Genomic DNA, 27225 nt, shown 5'->3' with positions numbered 1-27225 from the left:
GAATTTTTGATATTCCGTGAACCCAAGTTAGATTCCAAAACCTACACTGTGAATCTTGAGCAAGTTATTCAACCTTTCAAATGCTCAATCTAATCGTGTAAAATCTAAATAATAGTATTAGGCACTTTTCAGAGATAATGTGGTAATTCAAAATATTGTATGTAAAGCTCCAAATATAATTCTTGGCCCACTATAGTCACTTAATAAGTGAAGATGATTATTAAATTCCATAGGTGAGATAAAATTCTATTTTATCTTCTATAAGAAACCTCTTAAAAATAAACTAATATTGGCAAAAATAAAATAAAATTATATCCTTATAACCACTTTTTAGTTAAGCAATTAAATGCGTTAGGGCTTGGGAAGACTAATTTCAGAATTCTATTCATATATTTCATGACTATCTATCCCAATTGATAATTTGGTTGACTGACTACATAAACATCACTACTAAAAAATGTCTAAATTATGTCCTACTGACAGAAGCTAAGAGAGTACACAGTATCAGTTATTCAACTTAAAATGAAAATCAAATCAGGTAAGTACATCTAATCTACATTTAAAACAGGCAAAGTTATGTTCTGGCTATTTGTATATCATTCACTATTTTAAACTCCATTACTACAATACTATTGGTTTTACATTTTTAATTTCTGAAACACAAGAAACTAGAGTTAACTTTTGCTTTTGGGAAGAGGAATCGAGCTTGTGAAGGACACAGAAAAGAGATTTATATTTCACTGTGCACCCTTTATGTATCTTTTGAACCACAGACCTAAGTAATTATAAGATTTTCTTTGACTTCTTTGGGAATTCATCACACCCATAAAATAAGTTCTATTTAAATACTTGGTGCAAATACTCTTTACGTCTAATTCTTCACCTCTGAAAAACATGTATTTTGCAAAACAGTGAGACAATGGATGGGAAGATACAGGATTTAGTCTTGGCATTGGTACCAATTTACCTGGTGCCAACAGGCATACTATGCAAAAAATGAAGTAGTTGATGCATAAATTTGTTCTTAACCTTTTTAGGGCCAACAACGCCTCTGAAATTGACAAAAAAAGAGTAGAACAAAGAAAATTCATGTTTGTATGTACTATTGTATGTACTATTTCCAGGTACCACAGATCTTAGATTCAAAATTCCTGAAACTGGTGATCTACATCTATTGGCCTTAAATTTCTGATTCTTATCTATACGAACATAGAATGATCTCCTATCTGGGCCAAAATAATGTCGAGGCTTTTCACTATTTATAATGGACTATAAGTCATATCAATCCATTTATTCGGTTTCCAAAGTTTATAAATCCACCTTTGTCTGGTTATCAAAAACATATGACTATTGTCAAAAGATAAAATCCCAAATTTCTATTGTCTACCTTCAGGTAAAGGGAACGGAGGCAAACAATTCTTAAATGAGAAAGCTTAAGCTAAATGCATTCCTCTAGATAGTTTTATTTCTATCTTTATAAACTTAGAAAACACTACATGAATTGCTTTCACAAATCTGTACTTTAATATTAGGTACTAAGCCAGAACGTTAAGTGTCTCAGTAATTTTTTCTTTATGATGCATAGGCTAAAAGAAATACCTAACAATTCCATTTATTAAGTAGTAAGGTCCAAATAACTTAATCAATACTTATAACAACTTAGTAGCTGTTTGAAATAATACACATTGAAAGAAAATTACATTTGTATTTCATTCTTTAATAGCCACAGTTACTTATTAATGGGATATATGTCTGCTATTGGGTACTTCACAATTTCTCAAAACTTGAAATCAGTTGCACATTCCCACCTTCATCCTATACGGCCAGTACAAAGGGGTTGTAGAATATCCTTAATATTGAAACTTTACTGACTCTAGTTAGTCCACATGGTATCCAACAAATGGTGTCACTGTGTTTCCCTGAAATTTTTAAAATATACTGCAGCACCCTGAGAGCTTGCTGAGGCACTCCAGAGAGCCTTGTTGCAGAGTTTGAAAATCATGGTACTAATATTTAAAGGCTGTTAAAAACAAAACAAACAAAAACAACCACCAAAAAACACTGTTACCCTTGGCTACTTCAACTTCCACTTTCCAACTTGCTCCCTAAATGCCACTCATATCAAATTACAGAAATTTACTGCCAGAGACAATCTCTTTTGGCTCAGCTACTACGCATGCTGCACCTTTCGGATGCATCATGGGATGCATCATTTTCCCTTCTTTCTTCAACTATCTCTTCCTAGTCTTTCTTTTCTTAGTTAACTTTTACTTTGTTTCAAAGTTTACCATAATTTTTTCCCCAGGAAAGAATTTCCTGCCTATGCCCTCTCTTAGAATTTAGATTAAATGCCTCTCTCCTGTGTGTTCTGATAATGTGGATTTTATTTAAACAAGTATTCCTTTCCTTATCTGACAACTCCAAAGACTGTGAGCAATTTGAGGGCAGAGCGGTTCTGTTTTATTTTCTTAATGATTTGATTACATTATTTAATATTCTTATTTCAGAATTCAGGAAAGTCTATCACTGCTAAGGAAGTCATGATTTCCTCTTTCTGGTAAAGAGAACTCATACTCCAGGAAGCTCTAAGGCAAAACTGATATTCAATCATGGCAACTATACTGGCTAAAATTAGATATTAGATATAAATCGTATATGGTTAGCATGTTTGCTTCCTCTTCCTAAAAGGCCTGAATTTCTAGTAACCATATTTTTACTCCCATCTTTTGTTGTGACATGGCTCAAATACCTTTTGGAAAGGAGCAGGAGATACATACACCATAATCAATAACTTAAGATAAACTATGCCCCCTGACAGCAGATAGGAAAGGTTACAGTACTTTCTATTACTCTTTTCCTAAAAATTTTAGTTGCAATAAACTGTGAAAGTTATTGGAAAATATAATTTTCTTGCATTTGGAACAACTGAAATGAGATATTCCATCTATTAAATTATGTCTCTACCCTTAAAAAAAAAGAGCAATTATATCATAAATGGAATCAGTACTAGGCAATGTAATAATATTCTTGACACAGTAAAATAAATCAGCCTCAGGAAAAAAAAAATAGCTATTTAAGCAGTGAAAATCTTCAGCGATAATCTCTGTCTCAGTAGGTTCTCTTAGAGGCAGTAGTAACATTATAGTAATTTATGTTTATAAGCTTTACCCTTTCATCCACCATTCAACTCTTTGTACTCTATAGTTCACACCTCCCCCAAAAGTAAACAGTAGATACCTTTTCTCATGTTTTCAAAACCAAGCAAAGTAAGATCCAACCTCTAATCACAAACTCCCTTTTAAATTCATTAATATGCTCAGAAAGAAATAAAAAAAGAAAGGAAAAAAACACAAAAGTAATCCTAAACATAAAACTAAACTCCTAGTAGTATTCATGATTCTCTACCAATCATATATACATAAAAGAAACCCCATTAATTCTCAAACCTTTTGTCACTGAAATCAACAAGCTTAGTTAGCCACTCCATTCTAGTCAAATTAATCTAACACTTTGCTGTTATATTCTCTTACCCATCCATGTCTTTCTTTCTTATACCCTATTCCTTTCACTATCAATCGAAATCCACCATCATGTTTAAAAATATTTCAACTCTTTCATGATTAATCCTACCTATTTTTAATGTATTTTATATCATCTATATCCTTAATGCAGCCTTTCAAATCAGATGGGCCAAATCCAAAAACAAGGAAACCATTAGTGAAATTAATACACTCAGGATTTATAGTAGTACCATCGAAATGATTTTTAGGTTAAGTAGATTTCGAGCAGCTAAATAAATAAAAGAAGGAATAGAGACTTCAATGAGTAAGAAACAAAGAGTAAAAATTAGATGGAGTTCAAAGGAACCAAAATAAATTAAAAACTCAGTGGACAGGTTAAAATAGCAGATTAGACCAAGCTAATGAATTAGTATCCTGGCAGATAGATAACTTGAGGGAATTACTCTGAATTCATCATACAGCAATATGAGAAATTTAAAGGTATGTAAGACAGAATGAGAGGATCCAAGATCCTCGCAGTAAGAGTTCCAGAATAACAGAATAAAGACAATGGGGGAGAAGCGCTACATGAAGAGATAAATGGATGAGAATATTCCAGAGTTGAAGCATGATATATCCTTAGACTGGAAGGTCATACCAAGTTGCAAATAAGATAAATGAAAATAACGCAGCAACTACAAAGTAAATAGAGAGAAAAAGCGTTTTTATCTACAAATGAATGATAATTAGATCAACAGAAAACTATTCTTAATAACAACAGAGGCTCCAAACTAGCAAACTTCTACAGGATTTTCAGCCTTTATCTTCATATATTGCTAAGGCTTTCTCCAAAATTAAAAAAAAATTAAAAACCAGCTGCTTCAAATGTTAACATTCTTGGGGAAATGACAGATGAACTAACCCAGTGCCCATGTTACACTTACATCATTCCCCTGCTTACTCTCCTGTGTATGTTCACTTCTATTGAAGAAAAAAAACTTGTGCTATGGAATAAGAGACTGTACCATTTTTACCTCTTAAATTGACAAAGAGTTTTCTAATCATAATGTTGGCAAGAATCCAGATGTAAGCTGTAAAGCTTTATAAGTTGGAACTATATAACAAGAATCTTTAAAATAGTGATTCCCTTTGGCCCAGTAATTCTAATTCTAGAAATGTAAACTAATAAGATAATTAGGAATTATTAACTATATAGAATGGTAAATACAATAATTTTTAAAATAATATATGCTGGGCACAGACAGACTCCCTTACAAAACTTACAAGTAGCAGGGCTTTAAACCAACTTATAGAAAAGAGAAAGTTCAGGATATAAGTGTCATAACAAAAGAATTTCAAACAGTCTAGGGAATAAGGAAAGGTTTCTTTTATTTATACTCTTTATTATTCCTCAGCAGTATGTCCAGCTCAATGTACTGCTACTATGTACACAGTTTTATTTCAAATTATGTTTAAAATAAGAATGGACAAAAAGAGACTGGGAGGAAAGAGATTAAAATATTAACAATAATTATCTCTGGGTAAAAAAATCTAAGAAGATTTTCATTTTGTTCTTCCAAGTTTTCCATATTTTCTCAAATTTTTTTTTAGCAATTAATATATACTGCCTGTCTAATAGGAGGGAATTACATTTTTTAAAGACATCAAAAGTAACTTTCACTTTATTTCAATTTTGGTAAATGCAAAAGCTTATAATGATACTTTACACTCTACAGTATATTTGCTATTATTTAACTAGGTTATTTTGAGTCAATACAGTTCCACTGCAAAGGATGAGACTACACATTCCACTCATTATAACTAGACCACGTCATATGCCAGTCAAGTATTCCAAGTATGAAAATGTGTTAATATGTATTTGATAAATACAACTATTTTTATTTTATGAAATAACAAAATTCTGATCTGTAGAATAAAATATAAACTGACATTTTCTATTTACTACATTTCAACAAACTCACAGTGAAGTTAAGAAAAACACTAAAATAAGAACAGGATCAGATTCAAAGAACAAAATGAAGAAAAAAGTCTGTCACTTATGACCAAGTACTTCATTTAGGGAGAGACAGGAAAGGATGTTTACTTCTCACTGGCCAAGTTCCCAGAGAAGAAGTGAAAAAGCTGTTACTTTCTTTATATTATAGAAATATAAAACAGTCTGACCTGATAGATGCCAAGAAATGTTAGAGCACCCATAAAAACTCAGTGGGTACAATGATTCATATACTGTTTAGCTAGAAGGAATTTCAAAGATCATGTAGTGTAACTCCCTTGATTTTAGTTTTGAAGAAAGCAGGTTCAAAGCAGCTATGCAACTTGCCTAAGGTCACAAAGAAAAGTCAGTGAACTGGCTGGGTTTAGCATACTAGTCTCCTGACTCCTAGTTTGGCGCTCTTTTACTCCATACCACCTTCTTATCCACTTCCCTTTATTTGAACTATACCCTGACCTAACTGATTTGCATTAATTAAGGGATATTATGTGCCTTAATTCAGGGGTACTGGCAGGACATATTTCCTCTTAATTCTCTCATATCACCCTAATCCAACCTTCTGTGTCTAAGGGGAGAATGCTCTCACCAGAAAGCAAGAAACCAGTTCTTACACCAGCTCTCTGTCACTAGCTATGCAACCCAAGCATGTTATTCCATCTCTGTACCTGTTCACCCATCTGCAAAATTATGTTTGGTTCTCCCATCTTTTAGTTCCTTTAAAACTTCTTTATTCAAAATATTCACTGAATGCTAGGTAATGGAAATGGCACAATCCTGCTTTCTTTCAGGTATTCAATTTACTAAAGAAGACAGACATGAAAACCAAACAAAATCTGAAGCAGTAAAGCTTTAAACAAATGTAGGCTATATTTTGTGTGTGTGTGTGTGTGTGTGTGTGTGTGTGTGTATGTGTGTGTGTGTGTCTTAACAGAAAGCTCAGTTAGAATGTAGTATGATGGAAAGAACTAAGTATTTGGAGTCAGACTGGCCATGTATAAATTCTGATACTGCAACCATGCTAAAGCTTTAATTTCTTTTTTCTGTAAAATGGAATTATTACAACTACCTTGACTGTATTATTTCTAAGTCTCATAATGGCTGTGCTAGGAATAAGAAGTATGCTTTCATAGCAATAGTATATTTCCTAGCACATAGTACTGAGAGATAGTGCTGGGTGCCTACATAATATTCAGCCTCCCCCTTTTCCTCACTAAGGAAATTTCCATTTTGGTAGATGCAACAAAGTGCTGAGATAAAATTCTCACTTCACCAGACTCCCTTGCAGCTAGAGGTAGTTACATGACAATTCCTGGCAAAGGGAAGCCCAGGATTTTGGGGAAAGCTTCCAATTTTCCCTTTCTTTTTGCCTAGAATGCAGACCCAAAGCCTAAAGGTGTAACAGGCAAATAGAACAGAACAAGGATGACAAAGCAGTGTGGAAGAGCCTAGGACCCCAATGGCTTTACTGAACTGCTACACAAGTCCTAGACTGCCTACTTTGGACTTCTTATCTCAGATGAACTATAAATCCCTCTCTCACTAAGGATCATATAGGGCCTTGTAGGCGAATATAAAGACTGGCTTTTATTCTGAATGAAATGGTGTAGGGCTTAGGGAGAGAAGTAATGTTGTATGACCTCCTGTGTTAACAGATTTGAGGGGGCAGGGAAAACTGCTATGAAGCTATGGTAGATTGTTACTAAATGGACTCAAATGAATCTTGCTTTCCTACATTCATATCATCATGTAGCCTCCTTCCACACTGACTCAAAGCTAGCCTTCTGACTTACTCTAATAGTGTAATGGAAGTGACATTCTGATGATGGGCAGGGAGCTTCAAGAAGACGCCTCAAGAGGACTCATAGCTTCTGTCTTCCTTCTTGAAAACTCAACTACTATTTAAAGAAGTCCAGATTATTCTGCTAGAGAGAGAGGACCCTGGAGGATGAGAGAGGCCATGTGGAGAGAGGCCATGTGGAAAAGAACCAAAGTACTCCAGCTGTCTCATCCATTCCAGCTGAGGCAACAGACCTGTGAGGAAGGCCACAGTGGACATTCCAGTCCAGTTTAGCCACCAGCTGAATGCAGCTGCATAAGTGAGCACAGGCAAGACTAGCAGAAGAAACACCTCTTATACCCACAGAATTCTGAGATGAGTTTATTACACTACCAGAGACATATGATACAGAGGCTACTGTAGCAATCCAGGCAAGATAGCTCTTAGAGCCATAATGATAGCTCTAAGCAGTCTCTTCAATTTTGATTATTAACTACTTTTTGTTGACTCTCAATAGATAAAGGGATGCGGGCGTTAATAACATCATTATGTTAAAAAAGAAAAAACAATTTTCCTTCTTTCCCACTTTATACCTCTCCATCCCAACACTTTGAGAAGATGTAGATAGAGAAAATCAGTAAGGACACAGGTTGAGCATCTAAATCCTTAAATCTTTAAACATGCTTAAAGCAAACATACCCTCATGCCCCTAAACTCATTAGTCATAGTGCCAACTAATTCATTTTTTGCTTAAGTTGGTTTGACTTAAGTTTTCCCTTACCACAAATAAGAGTCCCAAATAATATTGATAGGTATATCTCCCTGCTCTGAAACATGAATTTTTTTTTTTTTTTTCTTCAGTACGCGGGCCTCTCACTGTTGTGGCCTCTCCCGTTGCGGAGCACAGGCTCCGGACACGCAGGCTCAGCGGCCATGGCTCACGGGCCCAGCCGCTCCGCGGCATGTGGGATCTTCCCGGACCGGGGCACAAACCCGTGTCCCCTGCATTGGCAGGCGGACTCTCAACCACTGCGCCACCAGGGAAGCCCCGAAACATTAAATTTTATCTCTGTAATATAGTAATGATACATGCAATTCCAGATCTATATATATATGATTTTTTTCCAATATCAAGACCAATGTTCCCCTATAAGTGTTTGTGTTCTCTACCACTCTAATCTCATTTTATACCACAGAACTGAATTTAGGGTCACATTTCCACCCTTGTTCCAAAGGATGCCACTAGTAATTTTTCATCTTATTTTGCATACTCTTCTCCCCTGAGCTTCTGGGAATTTTTTTTAAATAAATTTATTTATTTTTGGCTGTGTTGGGTCTTCGTTGCTGTGAGTGGGCTTTCTCTAGTTGTGGTGAGCAGGGGCTTCTCTTCGTTGCAGTGCGCGGGCTTCTCTTCGTTGCAGTGCGCGGGCTTCTCTTCATTGCAGTGTGAGGGCTTCTCCTCACGGTGGCTTCTCTTGTTGTGGAGCACGGGCTCTAGGCACGCTGGTTTCAGCAGTTGTGGCTCGCGGGCTCTAGAGCACAGGCTCAGTAGTTGTAACACAGGGGCTTAGTTGCTCCGCGGCAGGTGGGATCTTCCCAGACCAGAGCTCGAACCCGTGTCCCCTGCACTGGCGGGCAGACTCTTAACCACTGCGCCACCAGGGAAGCCCTGGGAAATATTTCTTATCTCACTCAAACCATGTGTTTCTAGTGAGGTCTTCAATGCTCTTACATGATCCTACAGATCTGTGGCCACAGTTGAATGATCTAAGGATGGACACCTCACTAAATTAAACCAGAGTTGTCCCACATCCTGGCCAAACATGATTGATCCATTCATCCTGCAAATATTTACTGAATACCTATTATATGTGCTAGATGCTGTACTCAACACTGGACATACAGTGGTTTAAAAAAAAGACATCCGTATCTACATTAAGCTAAACATGAGTTCATAATGATGCAGAAAAAGCATTTGACAAAATTCAATATGCATTCATAATTAGAAACTCTCAGTAAACTAGAAATAGAGACCTTCCTCAATTTGATGAAGAACATCTACAACAAACTTACAACTACCATTATATGTAGTGCTGAACGACTAAATTCTTTCCCCTAAGATCAGGATCAAGACAAGGATGTCTACTCTCAGCACTCTTATCCAACACAGTACTGGGCATCCAAATCACTTCAGTAAGACAATAAAAGGCATACGGATTGAAAAGGAAGCGATAAAACTGTCCTGTCCCTATTAGAAGATAACATGGTCATCTACATAGAAAATCCCAAGAAATTTACCAGAAACTTCTAGAATAAAAGAGTTCAGTACTATCACAGGATACAAGAACACTCAAAAATCAATCATACTTCTGTGTACTGACAATGACCATGTGGACACCAAAGTCAAAAACACAATACCATCTAATAATTTTTGCTTAGATGCTCCTGTGAGATGATCCACAGTACGCATGCACATACCCTATCATATTGCTTAGAACAACTTAGTTTGTCTTCCCTGCTTGACAATAAGACAAGCCCTCTCTAAGTACAGAGGCATTATCTGTCTTGTTCATTACTGTGTCCCCAGCATAGTATCTGGTACATCATAGGTAATTAATAAATACTTTTAAGGGAATTTAAAAAAAAGAAGTATATGCTTCAAGTTTCCTAAGTAGAATAGCAATCCCCCATATCCAAACCCAAAACTCTACCCTCCCCCACCAAAAGCTCTAGTTATAGAAAAAGTTTCAGGCAAAAAGAAAAGGAAGGTATTGAAACACACAAACAGCTGGAGTCAAAAATCAAGAAAATCCTCACATTTATAATATGGAAAGGGCTTTCAGACACAAGTCTTTGTTCTTTTCAATTAAGTCATATATATTCAAGCACAAAAAAAATTATACAGCGAGTAAAATCTGAATTTTGTTAGTAACTGTTCTTTTAATGACTTAGGTTAATTTTCCTTTGTTACTTTTTTCCTTTATTTATTCAAATTCTTAGAACCTTTTAGGTTTCATTATCAAGTGATAGACATTAGAGCTATGAAAAACTAGTATAGTGTAATCACCATTCCACTGATCAATTTTACCAATTTTCCAACAGTGGTTCTCAAAATCTTTTTGTTTATGTGGACTGGGGTGAAGGTGGTGGGGGGTGGGGCACAGATCACAGATCTACTCTGGGATCCAGATGGAAGCAATGGACTCTCAGAAAATTCTATGTGTGCAACACACACACACACACACACACACACACACACACACACACACACAGTGGCAGGAGGTTAAGGGGTTCACAGATCCCTAAGCCCATCCAAGCACACCAAGTTCAGAACCTATGTAGGTCTAGCCTTTTGTCAACCAGTTCCAGCTATTAGCTATTTCTTAGGAACCTAATATGCAAAAAAGACTTTTAAGGAAAATATACCATATTCGCAAAAAAGGCATACAATAAGACCTTGATTAACTGATTTCCCAGAATACCTCCTTTATATAAAATTAACCATGTTAAAAATTTAAACAACTTCAAAAATTATATTAAGCAGAGCTCCAGATGACCAGAGAAACAAATCCTTCTCAGTGCCTAGATTCTATTTGTTCTCACATTTCTGAAGGTAAAACAGTTGATCTTCGTTCTGAACCTCCCCCATTCCTGAGCTTCCCAGGAGATAAAACATACAAACCCTGTTTTGTGTCCACAGTCCTAACAGTATAAGAAATAATGATAATAGTTTCAAACACCTATTACTGACCATTATACTTTAACTGAAACTCTTAAAAACAAAGGGTAAAAAAAAAATTTTAAAGGGCTATTTACACATTATATTTTTCTTTCATCTCTAAATGTGAACCACATGTCATTTCCCCTAGCCAGAGCTTCTGTTAGGGACTTCACCACCTCCTAGGATCATTTTGGAAATATTTGGAAATTCTGGTTGTGAAGATGACAATAGGATAGAGACAGACGACAGGCAGGGAAGTGACCAGGCAGAGCCAGATACTATGAAATAGAAAGCCAAAAAACTCCAATAAAATAATAACACCTACAAGCACATCAGAACAATCAAGATCAATCAAGATTTTGTCTCAAAGGAATATAAAATGATTAAATTAGTAAAATATAAAAATCTTTGTCACAGTATCTGACATTTCTCATTTAGTCAATTATTACCATTATGACTAAAAACAGTCAAAAAGTGGGCAAAGGATAGTAGGATATCAAAATGAAGAAAATATGGGACAAAAATTAATTTTTATTTGTCATGCTTAATTTAGGACAGATCACACAAAAACTCCAATGTGCTAAAGTGTTAAATATTTTTTAGAATGACTAAGCATAAATGAAATAGATAACATGTAGCATATCTACTTCAAGCACAGTGTTAAGAATTTGGAAGCTTAAGAATAAAGAGATATTAAGAGAAAAAAGACTGCAAAGGAAAAGCCCAGAGATGCTCTTGTTGTTTGAAAGTATACAATAAAAGACAACCAAACTAAGACTTTAAACAGACAGATAGACGGACAGACAAATATGGAGAGAAAAAGGGAGGGAGGGAAAAAGGGAAGGAGGGAATCAGACTGGGGCTCTCATTAAATGCTTTATTTCACTGATTAGGACGAAGAAATAGAGAACAAGTTGTCAGTTTCTCAGAGCTGGGCCTGGGAACACAGCAATGAAACTATACAGAATACAAAAGAAGGTCCTCGAGGAAGTAAAACTAATTAGTCAATGCAAGATAAGTAACAGCTGTTTACAAATAGAAACAATAAGAGAGCCAAGAGACTTCGTTGAAACAAGTTAAAAATTAGTGAGTGATAAAGTGTTTTAGTGGCAAATTGATAGAGATGTGGTACATGAAAGAAAACAAGAGCAACCTTCCGACTGTCCTTCATATTGGCCTTCATGTCTGCTGATGACACAAGGAAAAGAGGGTTTCAGAGCTAGAGATTTCATCAAGAAACCACTTCTGGTGAGGAAATGATTTATAAATATACCAGATATGGTATAGTAGTTGGGGGTGGAGGGATGGGAAAGGAAAGAAATGTCAGAGAGAGGTATCCAGAAAGCTTCATTCGACTGCATTGGTAATGTGTATTTCTTTAAATCGGTAGTGAATACAATGGTGTTTTATTACTCCCTATGTACCTTTTGGTATGCCTATAACATTTTGTTAAAAAATGAGGAAGGAATGATACAAGAAACTAAAGGAGAGCACTATCTAACAGTAAAGATACTGGATTTCATTGCTGAGAAAGTAGTTTCGGAAGGCTATAGAATTCTAATGTAGGATAGTCCCCTGTCTGGAATTTTGAAGGTAATGGCCTCCCAACCTCTTAAAATTGTTCTACTCTGAGAGTACATTTTCTTAAAAACATGATAAGAATTTTTAAGTTTAAATGCCATGTTACTGGGTATATTTCAATACATAAGAAACATTAAATATATATTTAAATTTGTGACCAATGTAATACATAAACTTCTTTTATAATTCTTAAAAATGAAGTTTCTTAGCTATTACTTAACTACATTTTTAGTATTATCTCACTGATTTTTTCTCATATTATAAAGCTGGTGTCCACAAATATTAATATATCAGATAAAACAATTAAAATGGCACAAATGTATTACGAGTCAAGTTCGTGTCTTAAATGGATTCTGAATAACAGCCTTAATTTAAAATATTTATACTTTATGGTATATTATTTTAATAACACTGTTTTTAATAATTCATAACAAACCCTGGTTATTACCCATCTGAAGGAATCATACATATTACATTCTTAGCAATTCAGAATATGGAGTGCTTAGTTCTCTTAATTTTATAGTAGTATATAATAATCATAATTGCAACCATGTTCCTCCTACAAAAGTCATATTCCATGAGGTACTACAAAAACATACATGGGAAGAAGTAGCAGTAGCCAACAGTAGTCTGTTCAGATATAAACCATAATTTGGGTCTTGACAGGTAGGAACTCTCATATACCTTCTGTCCTACAACTTAGCATACAAGTTTGTGTTTTAAAATCTGTTTCATTCAGCAACAATTTATTAAATGTCTACTATGTGTAAAGTTCTATTCTAGACACTGATGATACAAAGATGATCAAGCCAATCTTCCTATAAAGTAGTGGCTCAGATCTAAGTTCACAGAAGCGTTATCCACTTTAATATAACTTTTTTAAAAACTTTAGTCATGTTATCTTAAAAAGCATAATTTTAAGCCACTAAAGTATATGTAAAACAGAAATAACTTTTTAAACCAATAATGTGTCACAAAAGTTTACTCATCTTAGCAATAGAATTATGAAGGCACAGGAAAAAGAAGTAGGTTAAAAATAATTTCTCCACATTGTATCCATTTTCTTACCAGGCCTACACATATATAAATATACCAAGTATAATAATTTTATAAACCAACCAAATCATAAATATGTTTATATTAGAACTGTAGAAAATTACATAAAACACAGTTCCTTCCTCCCCAAATTTTGATTACCTTCCTCAAACCTCCTTTTAATCCAATAGGTTTGAAATTATGGAGATTTCATCTCTCTACTTCTTAAGCAATAAAAATGATCACATTTCTATCTACAATTGTAGTGTTTTATAAGCATTCTAGAAGTATATACATTTTATTAAAATGCCTTGTATATCCAAAGTAATAACTTAAACATCTATGATTTAATCACTTCATTAATATGGAAATCATTGTTTCAGCTCAATCATATCTCCTATTTAATATTACTAAAATTATTATTGGTAAAAATGACATCTCAATTAAAAAATGTAGTTAAAAATCATACCTATTTTAATAGCATGTGCAAATCTCAGGCTCTCACATGCTTCCAACACAGAAACACTTTTCACAACCAAAACTATCCATAATGATTAAGCAAAGGTAGGATATTAAAGGCAACAGAGAGAGAGAGAGATTATGAATAAGAAAACCGAAATTCTAGTCATGGTTCTGTCACTGATTTGCTATAAGACCCATGGCAAATTCTTAAACTGTGTTTCAATCTTTTTTTTCTAAAACAGTCATTTAGCTCTAATTTTAACTCAAACTTTACATTATATCCATTATGAATCCTATAAACAACTTTTGCTGTCATGATGATTTGGGATTGTATGCTTCCTTTTTCCCCCATTCATTATTTAAGTTTAGTAGTAAGTCCCAATATCCCTGTATAATTACTTAACGTGTATCTTCCCTTCCACAATTTAAGTTCCCTGAGAGAAGGAAGTATATTTGATCACTATTAAACATTTTGAACCTTATTTTATAACCAGGCCCCAGAATAATGCTTCGAATACAGAAAGTGCTCAGTCAATATTTGTTGAATGGAGAAATGGCTGCTCAAAGTTGACATACTGAGTGAGAAGTAATACCTGAGAGAAAAAGAAGAAGAAGAAAAAAAAAAGAATCATACTAACCACTAAAGTCATCTGGTACAGGAATAAGGAGTACTACATATTTCAAGAAAGAGTCAAACTTTCTATGTATGTTATGTAAATCAGGCAGCAAAATGTGACATACACTACATAAATGTAATTTCTAAAAACAATGTTAAAAATCAGTGCTTCATATGTTTAAAGGGTTAAGAATACTTTATTTGGAAAATATACTTCACTCCCCATTGATGAGACATTAAAATATGACTGAATACATAATAAAAGAAAACTACATTTTAATCACAATTTAAAATTGGTAATTTTGAAGTATGACTTGATATCGTATCACAACACATTCAGTCACATTCTCCAAAGTGAAGAACCAACTTTTCCGCTGGTATAAGGAGCACCCCAAAGGAAGATAAATAGTCACAATAAGACTTCAAGCTATCTTATTCTTTACTACCAAATAGAACAGAGTTTATAAAATGACATGTTCCATTATGGGTGGGGTTAGATAACAAAAACCTACAGAGAACCAGTCAATAGCCGTAACTAGTTTCCTTTTATCTATTCACATTAACACAAGAACTACAGGTTAGACAGGCTTAACCACAAAAACATAGAGGATAACAGGTAGGCTATAACTGAAGATCTACAGAATTTCACTAAGGCATTATGTATAAAGGAAACACTTAATAACAATAATAATAATTTGAGATTCCCCTCCCCCACTCCAGGTTGTCAATCAGCATTAGTGTTACTCATGCTACTGAATGTAACCAAATGGCAATAACTTTTGTTCCCATATACTGTCCAATAAGCTGGATTTCCTTCAAATATACAAAACAAGTAAAAATGCATCAAAAGAAAAATATAAGAACAGTTATTGACCCAAGTACTGTAGTAATTCAAATGTAAATTATTCATGGATTACTTTTGCCATTATCTAGAGCACTCTGGGGTAAACAAATGTGAAATGTTAGAGTCGCTTTCCCTCAATATTTTGGTTAAAAAAATACAACCAGGTAGAATTCAGAATGGACAATAAGCATATGAAAAACTACCAAACCTCTGTTAGGAGATGCAGTTAAAATAATGAGATATTTTTCATACCAAAATGAATTATTTCTCTCCCAGGCATTTACCCAAGAATGATAAAAGCATAAATCCACTAAAATACTTGCACACAAATGTTCATAGAAGCTTTATTTGTAATAATCAAAACTTGGCAACGACCCAAATATCCATGTACAGGTAGATGGATAAACAAATTGTGGTATATCCATACAATGGAATATTACTCAGCAATAAAAAGGAACAAACAATTGCTATATACAAAAGCATGGTAGAATCTCAAAAATCACTATGTGGAGTGTACGAAGTTATGGTAAAAAAAAAGTACACACTGTAAGATCCTTTCATGTAAAACTCTAGAAAATGCAAATGAATCTATAGTGATAGAAAGCAGTTTTCTAGGCCTGGGAATTGGGGAAGAGGGTATAATGGCAAGATTACAAAGGGACCCAAAGAAACTTCAGGGAGTGATAGACATGTTCATTGTTGATTGCAGTAATGGTCTCATGAGTGTAGAGGTGTGCCAAAACTTATCAAATTTTGTATTTTAAATATGTGCAGTTTATTGAATGTCAATTAGATTTCATTAAAGAAAGGTTTTTTTTTTTTAAAAGAGAAAGTCTTTTTAATTATCTTATTTCCTTATTGTAGACATGGTCATATTTTCCTTTTATTAAATTCAAGGTTGTTCATTAAAAATCTCTACTCAAGTTAGGATATCTTGGTTCTAGTCTCAGCTCCCTTACTTAGTGATGGCAGACAAATCACTTAACCTCTCTGGGTCTCATTTTTCTTATCTGTAAAATGAGTTTAGGCTAAATTGATATATGCCCATCTCAATATTTTATGGATCTATAGACTAGTAGCCTCAGCTTTTTATCATATTATGTTGTATGCCCATCTCACTTAATATTTTATGGATCTATAGACCAGTAGCCTCAGCTTTTTATATTATGTTGTATGCCCATCTCACTTAATATTTTATGGATCTATAGACTAGTAGCCTCAGCTTTTTATCATATTATGTTGTATGCCCATCTCACTTAATATTTTATGGATCTATAGACCAGTAGCCTCAGCTTTTTATATTATGTTGTATGCCCATCTCACTTAATATTTTATGGATCTATAGACTAGTAGCCTCAGCTTTTTATCATATTATGTTGTTCCAAGAATTCTATAGTAAATCAAATCACATCTGTGATGGGGGAAAATGTTTATTACAAAATTCAACAGTAAACCTCTGTAATTGTTTAAAATATTAAAATATAAACTGTATAGTGAAAAGAGCATTGGTTTAGATTTAGATAGAGCTAGTTTCAAATTCCAGTTGGGCTAACTTGCTATGTAACATGAACAAGTAATTTTATTTCTCTATGCCTATACAAGATACAATAACCAAGATATGGAAGCAACTCAAGCACCCATCAATAGATGAATGGATAAAGAAGATGAGGTGTGTGTGTGTGTGTGTGTGTGTGTGTGTGTGTGTGTGTATAATGGAATATTACTCAGTCATAAAAAATGAAATCTTGTCATTTTGACTACATGAATGGACCTAGATGGTATTATGCTAAGTGAAATAAGACAGAGGAGAACAAATACTATGTGATTTCACCCATATGTGGAATCTAAAAATTAAAACAAATGAACAAACAACAAAATGGAAACAGAGTTATAGATACAGAAAGCAAACAGGTGGTTGCCAGAGGGGAGGGAAAAAATAGGCGAGGGAGATTAAGAAGTACAAACTTCCAGCTGCAAAATAAATGAGTCATAGGTATGAAATGTACAATTTGGGGAGTATCGTCAATAACTATGTAATATCTTTGTATGGTGACATATCCTAACGAGACTTATTGCTGTGATCCTTTGAAATGTACAGAAGCACTACGTTGTGTAACAAGAACTACCATAGTGTTATAGGTCAATTATATTTTCAAAAACAAGCAAATGGGGCTTCCCTGGTGGCGCAGTGGTTGAGAGTCCGCCTGCCAATGCAGGGGATACAGGTTCGTGCCCCAGTCCGGGAAGGTCCCACATGCTGCGGAGCGGCTGGGCCCGTGAGCCATGGCCGCTGAGCCTGCGCTCCGCAACGGGAGAAGCCACAACAGTGAGAGGCCCGCGTACCGCAAAAAAAAAAAAAAACCGAAACAAAGAAAAACCAAAAAACAAAACAAGGAAATGAACTCATAGAAAAAGAGATCAGATTTGTGGTTACCAGAGGTGAGGGGTGGAAGGAGAGAGAAAAGTTATTTTAAAAAGTTATAAAACTATTTGCATCCTTTAGACTTTATTGTAATACATGAAAATAATTACCATTTATTAGCATAAATTAAAACTACCACTTTAAAAAGTATCTCTCACTATACATTTTAAAAGACAAGAATTTGGTTACTCATGATGATGAGGAGGAAGGTTAGACAAGAATACTTATTGAGTGCCCACTAAGTATCAGGCACATAAAGTAATAAATGCTTTATTTCATGTAATCTACATAAATAAACCAAGAAAACAGAAGGGGGATAAGGAGTGCTGGAAGGTAGGGTGGGAAGTACTGCTACTTTTATATAAGATAATCAAGGAAATGCTCTCTCTCTCATAAGGATTATTTAACAGGGATTTTAGTATATTTTAATTCAGAAATCATTTTCCTACTCAAAATATCACTGCATCAGTAGTCAAAGATTTCCCCGGCTAAACTACTTAAGAAGTCATCCCTTTAAATTGGTGTATGCATGAACAGAATACAAAATATTTCAAACACCATGCTGCAAGTTAAATTCCCCCAAAGAAAAGATCCAACAACTACTAAACAGAAAAAGTTTTCAACTGAAACTACGATACCTCATGAAAACTAAACATTTGAGAGCTTTCATTTGCTTTTCTCTTAGCTCTTTGAGTTAAAATATCTTTCATCATACGAGAAAGAAGTCATAACTGACTAAAAAACTTGTAAGTGGTGAAATCTGCATATTCCAAGTAAAAGGAGTAAATATGATATAAAGGAAAGCTATTTTTTAAAAAATAGGCTTTATCAGTGTTAGGTTCACAGCAAAACTGAGTCGAAGTTCATAAAGCTATTTTTTAAAAGTTCACATTCTTTACATCTTCTTGGCTGTTGACCTCAAAGAATAAAAACAGCACGATGCCTTATTTCTCGAGCTGTTGACAAAAGTTTAGAACCAGCAAATATATCAAGGCCAATTTCAATTATTAAATAATGTGCCTGTTAAAATACAAAAAAAAAAAACAAGAAACATAATTTTGGGCAGCCTTCTAAACGAAAAATAGGAAGTTTTATTTAATTTTCCCTGCCTGCATGCATTTGGGTCCCATTATCCCACTCTCCTAGAACATCTTTTTCTCTTAATAAAATTCCACCTATCCCTTGAGCCAGTTTAAATTTCACCTGCTCCCTAAAGTTTATCTTAAAGTGACCACTCCCTTCTCGGAAGTCCTATAGCAACTGCCTGTACAACTCACTGAGAAATGGACCTCCAGTCATCTCTTCCATTGCTATCCTGAAATATAACTTCAATCTTGTACTGATGGTCCATGATGGTCTTAGCAACTGAATTTAGTTTCTAGAGCACCACTGTCAGTGAACAGCCCCTAACCACATGCAGCTGTGTATATTTAAATTTAAATTAAACTAAAAAGACAGTTCCTCAGTTGCACTAGCCACAATTTACATATGGCCAGTAGCTACTATATAGGGCAATAAACAAAATGATATATAACATTTCTACCATCCCAGGAAGTATTATTGAAGAATGCTCTTCTAAAGGGTAGTGGCCAGGTCCAATGTTCATTTGTATATACCATAGTTCTTAACATAGTACCTGAATATGGTAGGCACTTCAATATTTGATTTAATAAAGACAAATTACTGTAGTGGCAGAGATGATCCTACAAACATGTCTTATTTGATTAGAAGTCTTTTAAGAATTTAAACAAATATTTTAAAATTTAGAGTATATCTCCCCACAAAAAGGCAATGAGAGCCCATATGGAAACAACCACAGCCAAGAAATGACTGACACCAGCTGCTTTTATACTTGTCAATTCCACATTGTGTATATGTTCCCTACATTCACCTGCTTCACTATTTTGTTACTTGCCTAGATCCTGAAGGCATGTTAGTTGCGACGTCTGCTCTATATTCTATGGACATTTAAAAATTATTTTTTGGGCTTTCCTGGTGGCACAGTGGTTAAGAATCCGCCTGCCAATGCAGGGGACACAGGTTCGAGCCCTGGTCCGGGAAGATTCCACGTGCCACAGAGTAACTAAGCCCGTGAGCCACAACTACTGAGCCCGCGTGCTGTAACTACTGAAGCCTGCGCACCTAGATCCTTTGCTCCGCAACAAAAGAAGCCACCACAATGAGCACCCACTGCAACAAAGAGTAGCCCCCACTCGCCGCAACTAGAGAAAGCCCGCGCGCAGCAACGAAGACCCAATGCAGCCAAAAATAAAAATAAATAATTTTTTAAAAAATTTATTTTTTTATTAATATAAGAATTAATTTTGATCAGTTTTCTAAAGCTATAAATAGTGTACTTTAAATTGAATGGCTCCAGTTTGATACATAATCCTTTCAACAATGCAAGCCCTTAAGTAAACTGTTCTTTTTATATAAACGAAAGGTTCTGAGTAAGAAATTTTCATACGGTGTCTAGTTGGCAATGCCTGAATCATAAGAATTAATCGCCTTTCAGGGAGAGCCTCTCAAATACATGTCTTAATAATGCAACTTTTGAAGTTAACTTCTTTAAAACGTTCCTTTGGGGACTACTGAAACAAAGAGAATGTGTCTATTTTAACTTCACAATAATACCAAAATTCATTTGCTCAAATATGATTACAACAGTAGGTACACAATGGCATTCCTATTGACTGAATTAATAAATTATATCCTTGCCTAGATATGAAAAAACTTGTTGCAAGTATCATCAGATAAAAACAAAATGTTAGTGTTCAAATAGTGAACTGTGAAATACTGGTTTTATAACTCTTTCCTGAACTAAATATTTGTTATTTGTTTTTTGCTATTTGTAGGTGTTTTATGGTATCTACATACACTAGATTTTAAAAATTATCTACTTTCCTCAGCTTCAGCCACTTCTCATTATCACATCAGCTCATTATCTGTAACTGCAGAAACCCAAGTTATTAACAGAAAAACAAAAGTTTCTGTTTTACAAAGAGCTGGAATGTGAACTGGTATCCTTTCTTAGCTCAACTCCAATAATTAAGCCTAAAAGGATATCTTTTCCAGAGTTGTTTATTGTCAATAATCACTCCCTTCTCTTTCTACAAGATCAGAACAAACAACAGCCTAAGTTTTTGCTCCTTAATACTAGTTCTAACTAAAGATTGTTTTTAAACTAATGCAATAACAGTTAAAAGTTCTGATATGGAAAAAGTCATTTGATAGATTTTTAAAAATGAGATTAGATCAATTTCCTTTTACTTCTGAAAAGAAATACATGAACCATTATTCTAAGAAATGAGGAATTTTATTTTTGGCTTACAGTCTTTCAAATAAGATGCTCATAGAATTAATAAAAAGTTAAAAAAATTACTTTTAAAATGCTAGATTTAAATCAGCTCAAGCTCAAGCACTTATTCAGCAATTAAATTAATTTCTAAACATAGCCAGCAGGTTCAAAAACAGTTTCATGCATTTTAAAATATACTGTGATACATTTTTAAAAAGTAATCTAAAAAGATAAGTTGATAAACTGGTATTAATAAAAACACACAACACAGAGTAATAAAGGGAATGCTACACACACACACACACACACACACACACACACACACACACACACGCACACACACCATCTGCCCCACCAGTTCTCTAAAAATGGCATTTGAGGTTGTCAGCAAAAAAAAAAGCTTCATCTAATTTCAGTGATAGTAAAAATGCTTAAGAATACAGTACAGAATTTCTAGTTAACAATACTGTATAGTATACTGGAAAGTAGCTAAGATAGAGCTTATGAAAGTTCTCATCATAAGAAAAGAAAAACTTGTAACTATGTGTGATGATGATGTTAACTAGAATTGTTGTGATAATCTTTTAGCAACATATACATGTATCAAATTGTTATGTTGTATACCTAAAACTATTACAATGTTATACGGCAATTATATCTCGATAAAAAAATAAAATTTAAAATACAGAATTTCTAGAATAAGTTGTTTTAAGATCTCAACATGAAGAAACTGGACAAATTACTACTAATCATCGTTTGCTGTCTTCTACACCTGAGATCAATTAACTCCAACTCCTAAAAGCAAACACACAACACATACTCTCCTAACTAAGAGAATAATGGATATAAAATATGATTTCAAACTCAGTCTACTTTCCTGTAAATCTCTGATATATACAGATATATACACTTTACATATTTTTAATATATTAAACTTCTAAGACATTGTTTTACTTCACTTGAAAACCAATTTAACATTCATTCAGCACAAAGTACTTTAATACTTTCCAGTCAAGAGTGTGAACCCAAAACTCTTGACTCACTGCAAAAAATGTCTTTAAACAGATATAATTATTTTCTAAACAAAACTAAAACATTTCTTTATTCAAATATAAATAAAAATATTTCCATAATCCACAAGAGACTTTTCTGTCTTCCTTAAATTCAAGGTATTAAAATAAGCCTGTGCATTCATTATACAGCACTGTTAATAGAACTTTCTGTGATGATCAAATGTTCTATATATCAATGCTGCCCATATGGCAGTCACTAGCCACATGTGGCTACTGAGCACTTAAAAATGTGGCTAATGTGAATGAAGAATTAAATTTTTTTTTTTTTTTTTTTTTCTTCTGTGGTACGCGGGCCTCTCACTGCTGTGGCCTCTCCCGTTGAGGAGCACAGGCTCCGGACGCGCAGGCCCAGCGGCCATGGCTCACGGGCCCAGCCGCTCCGCGGCACGCGGGATCCTCCCGGACCGGGGCACGAACCCACGTCCCCTGCATCGGCAAGCGGACTCTCAACCACTGCGCCACCAGGGAAGCCCCAAGAATTAAATTTTAAATTTTATTTAATTTCAATTAATTTAAACTTTAATAGCTACATATGACTAGCGGCTACTGCACTGAACAGTTATACCCTATCAAACGATCACAACTAGGTACAATACCTCAGTGCAATATATATTAAAAAAAGATCATCAAAGGAAGCAAGCCAAGGGTCCATTAATGGATGAATAAACAAAATGTGGTATATACATACAATGGAATATTATTCAGGATTAAAAAGGAAGGAAATTCATGCTATAACAAAGATGAACCTTGAAGACATTAAGCTAAGTGAAATAAGCCAGTCACAAAAAGATATACACAGCATGATTTCACTTATATGTCAAATTCATAGTGACAGAAAGTAGAATAGTTTTTGCCAGGACCTGAGGAAAGGGGGTAGTGAGAAGTTAGTGTTTAATGGGTACAGTTTCAGCTTTCCAAGATAAAAGGAGTTCTACAGATGGATGGTGGTGATAGTTGTACAACACGGTGGATGTACTTAATGCCACTGAGCTATATACTTAAAAATGATTACCACGGTAAATGTTATGTGCATTTTACCACAATTAAAAAACTTTTTTAAAAGCATCATAATCTGATCAAATAAGTACTTCTGATAAAAGAGCTAACTGGAAATCTAAAGTCACCAAAAAAGGAAATACAGTGCTTTTTTTTACAGAAGAAAACATCAGATTTGCTGAAAAAAAGTTATAGTAACCCCATTAGGAATCAAGTTGTATTACATTATCCCATTATAGCCTAGCCAAGAGCTGAGCATTTTACTTCTACAGGATCTAGGTGGACAGAGAATATTGTCTTTTTTAAGAAGGCACAAGGTTAGACAGAGTAAAGTCAAAGCTGAATTGCAAAGTATTGATACTTAGTGTTTTGTTGTTTGGTTTGGTTTGGTTTTACGCACTGGCAATAGAGCTGGCCTTGAGTGAGTCACATATTGAGCAACAAGAAAAATAAAACCCAGAAATACATTCAGTTAACTGTATAGCTATTTTTAACTTCCTTAGAAGATAAAATGAATTCTATTTTAGTGGTAGGGCATAATAAAAGTACAGTTCTCAGACTGTAAAGAGCGTAGCAAGGAAAAACCAGGGTAGGGATGAGAATACTACCACTAATAAGAAATTACTTAGGCACAAGAAAGGAGGATAAAATTAATGTAGATAACAAAAACAAATAGATCATCCTTTTTCTCACAAATCTATCTGAATGTATTTAGGCCCAAATGCTATGATCACTAGAAGTGTTAACATGTTACAACAAAATATTTTAGGAAAGTTATTAGATGCTCAAGTGGAAAAGGGCTTATAAAATGAAGTTTATTCTAAGGTGTTTTAAAAACTTTTTTATTTAAAGCAGTTTATTACTATAAGATATTTGCCCCCACAAACAAACTAGAAGTAAGTGCAGACTAAATTTTAACATCAGAGAGATATATATTATTCCTTTAAAAGATATAAAATGAGTAATTTTTCAGTGCACTAATATGTCTCATGCATATAAAATACTCACTTTGCAAGTCGATATTGTGGGTAACATGATTGGCCTATTTAAACATATATAATTTATAAATATAGAAAATATCATTCAACTTCATTAGTAATAAATTCTTTAAATGATTTTTAAATTATGTATAAACTTTAAACCATGATAAACTCTCCAGAAGTTACACACTACTACTGCTGGAATCACTATGCCTCTACAATATTTTTATCTTATAAAAATTCTACAAAGGACTTTGATACTACCGTGAATACTCACAACTAGGTGGCAAACTATATATTGCCTTTATAGCTGTTCTGTTCCCTTGAAAAAAAATGACATTCATTTTTAAAATAGCTTTAAAAATGTTAACCATTTTTTAAGCATAGTAAAGAAAAAGATTACAACTTTAAAAGTTAATAAAACTAGAATTGTATAGAGTACTAAAATGAGGGATAGGAGTCAGAAGATAACAGTTTAGGTTAAAGCAGGCATTGGCTGAGTAAACATGAACACCTGTAAACTGGGTATAATAATTCCTCCCTATGCCTAACTAAAAGGGTCATCTTAAGAATCAACTGAAATAATACATATAAAAGTGCTTTATAACTCAAAAATGCTTCACAAACAGAGTGATATTGCTATTAGTAATATTACTCATATTTTTTCTACATCTTCCTTTATTTTGTATGAGGTAACCAACCAACACCAGTTTCATTTCTATAATTACCATTACAGTACAGTAAAATAAAGACTATCTGCCATCTTGCTAACTTCAAAAAAAAGGAAAGGAAAGGAAAGGTCCACTTTTTTTTTTTTAAGATTTAGTCAAGTGGTTTTTTTTAGGGATTTGATAAGTAAGAATTTTACTTTAGATCTGATATTTAAGATTTCCAATCCTTAAAAGGACAAACCAAAACTAAGTGTAGAATTTTATATAGAGTTTTATGAGGTTTTAACACAATGAAAACATACACCAGAACAAAAATTTATAGTAAAATGAACTCTCCTGATGCTGGAGTGCAAAGACAAGGTTTCCACAGCAACAAAATGAAAAGTCAATTATTCTAACCAATAAGCAACAAACAATTGGACATTTACTATAACTTACACATCAAAGCTCAAACATATTCAATTAGAGTTGATATCATTTATTAATATTCAGAAGTATATTACCACAAGTCTGTTTCTCCAGTGCTGAAATGTGAGGGACCATTTTGGAATCTGCAGATATATAATCTTAGTTCAAATTTATAAAAAGTCCAAAAGCCTCTAGGAAAGGACAAAATAAGGATCTGAACTTATTTAAACTGCTTCATGAAATCTCTGAATTGTTCTATTGCTCAATATTTACAATGCATATTTTTTGCATGACAAATAACAGACTCTTATATGAAAGCTCAATCCTAGAAGTTCATCATTTATCAAACTATCATTTTCTTATTATTCTTACACACATAACTGCAGCATACTGATAATTTAAATTAAGACAATCATGGAAATACACACATCTTTCAGATAGCTATTCTCATTACACCCTCTATGAAGCAAAAGAGGAAAGAAAAGAGGGGAAAACAACCTATGAAGCATGATCAGTTCTCTAGATCTCTTATGCCCAACTTCAGCCAGCCTGTCAACCACAAAACTTAAATATTTAAAGAAAAATGAAGTAATCCTAAAACATAAACCTGCAGGGGAAGGATTACTGTTTATTATATACCAGGAACTTTATGTACATCATTTAAAAAAATACATCAGAAAAATGCAAATCAAAACCACAATGAGATATCACTTCACACCGGTCAGAACGGCTATCATCAAAAAGAACAAAAACAACAAAAGACAGAAAAAGAAAAATATCGTATGATACTGCTTACATGCATAATCTAAAAAAAAAAAAAATGATACAAATGAACTTACTTACAAAACAGAAACAGACTCACAGACTTAGAGAACTAACTTACGGTTACCAGGGTGGAAGGGTGTGGGGGAGGGAGAGTTAGGGAGTTTGGGATTGACTTGTACAAGCTGCTATATTTAAAATGGATAACCAACAAGGACTACTGCATTGTGCAGAGAACTCTGCTCAATATTATGTAGCAACCTAAATGGGAAAATAATTTGAAAAAGAATAGATACATGTATATTTATAACAGAATCACTTTGCTGTACACCGGAAACACAACATTGTTAATCAACTATATTCCAACATAAAATAAATTTCAAACAAACAAATAAATGCTGGCGACGATGTGGAGTAAAGGGAACCCTCATACACTGTTGGTGGGAATGTAAATTGGTGCAGCCACTGTGGAAAACAGTATGGAGGTTTCTCAAAAAACTAAAAATTGAACTACACAAGACCCAGTAATTCCACTCCTGGGTATGTATCTGAAAAAAACAAAAACACTAATTCTAAAAGATACATACACCCCAGTGTTCACAGCAGCATTATTTACCATTGCCAAGATATGCAAGCTACCTAAGTGTCCATCCACAGATGAATGGATAAAGAAGCTGTGGTATATATACAATGGACTACTACTCAGCCATAAAAAAGAATGAAATTTTGCCATTTGCAGCAACATGGATAGAGTTGGAGGGTATTATGCTAAGTGAAATAAGTCAGACAAACACTGTATGATATCACTTACATGTGGAATATAAAAAATACAACAATCTAGTGAATATAACAAAAAAGCAGCAGACTGACTGATATAGAGAACAAATTAGTGGTTACCAGTGGGGAGGGGGAGGAGGTAGGGGCAATATAGGGGTAGGGGATTAAGAGGTACAAACTATTACGTATAAAATAAACTACAAGGATATACTGTACAACATAGGGAATATAGCCAATATTTTATAATAACTATAAATGGAGTATAACCTTTAAAAATTGTAAATTACT

At 34.1% G+C, this 27225-nt stretch overlaps 1 protein-coding gene across 2 annotated transcripts in view; it reads right to left on the bottom strand.

The window, feature by feature from the left end:
* PKN2 (protein kinase N2) overlaps positions 1 to 27225 on the bottom strand; it is a 128309-nt gene that overhangs the window by 89485 nt on the left and 11599 nt on the right. The gene's annotated exons all lie outside the window — the stretch shown is intronic.

This window comes from Pseudorca crassidens, chromosome 2 (genome assembly GCF_039906515.1).
Source record: "Pseudorca crassidens isolate mPseCra1 chromosome 2, mPseCra1.hap1, whole genome shotgun sequence".
NCBI lineage: Eukaryota > Metazoa > Chordata > Mammalia > Artiodactyla > Delphinidae > Pseudorca > Pseudorca crassidens.
This window is presented reverse-complemented; position numbering and strand designations above follow the sequence as displayed.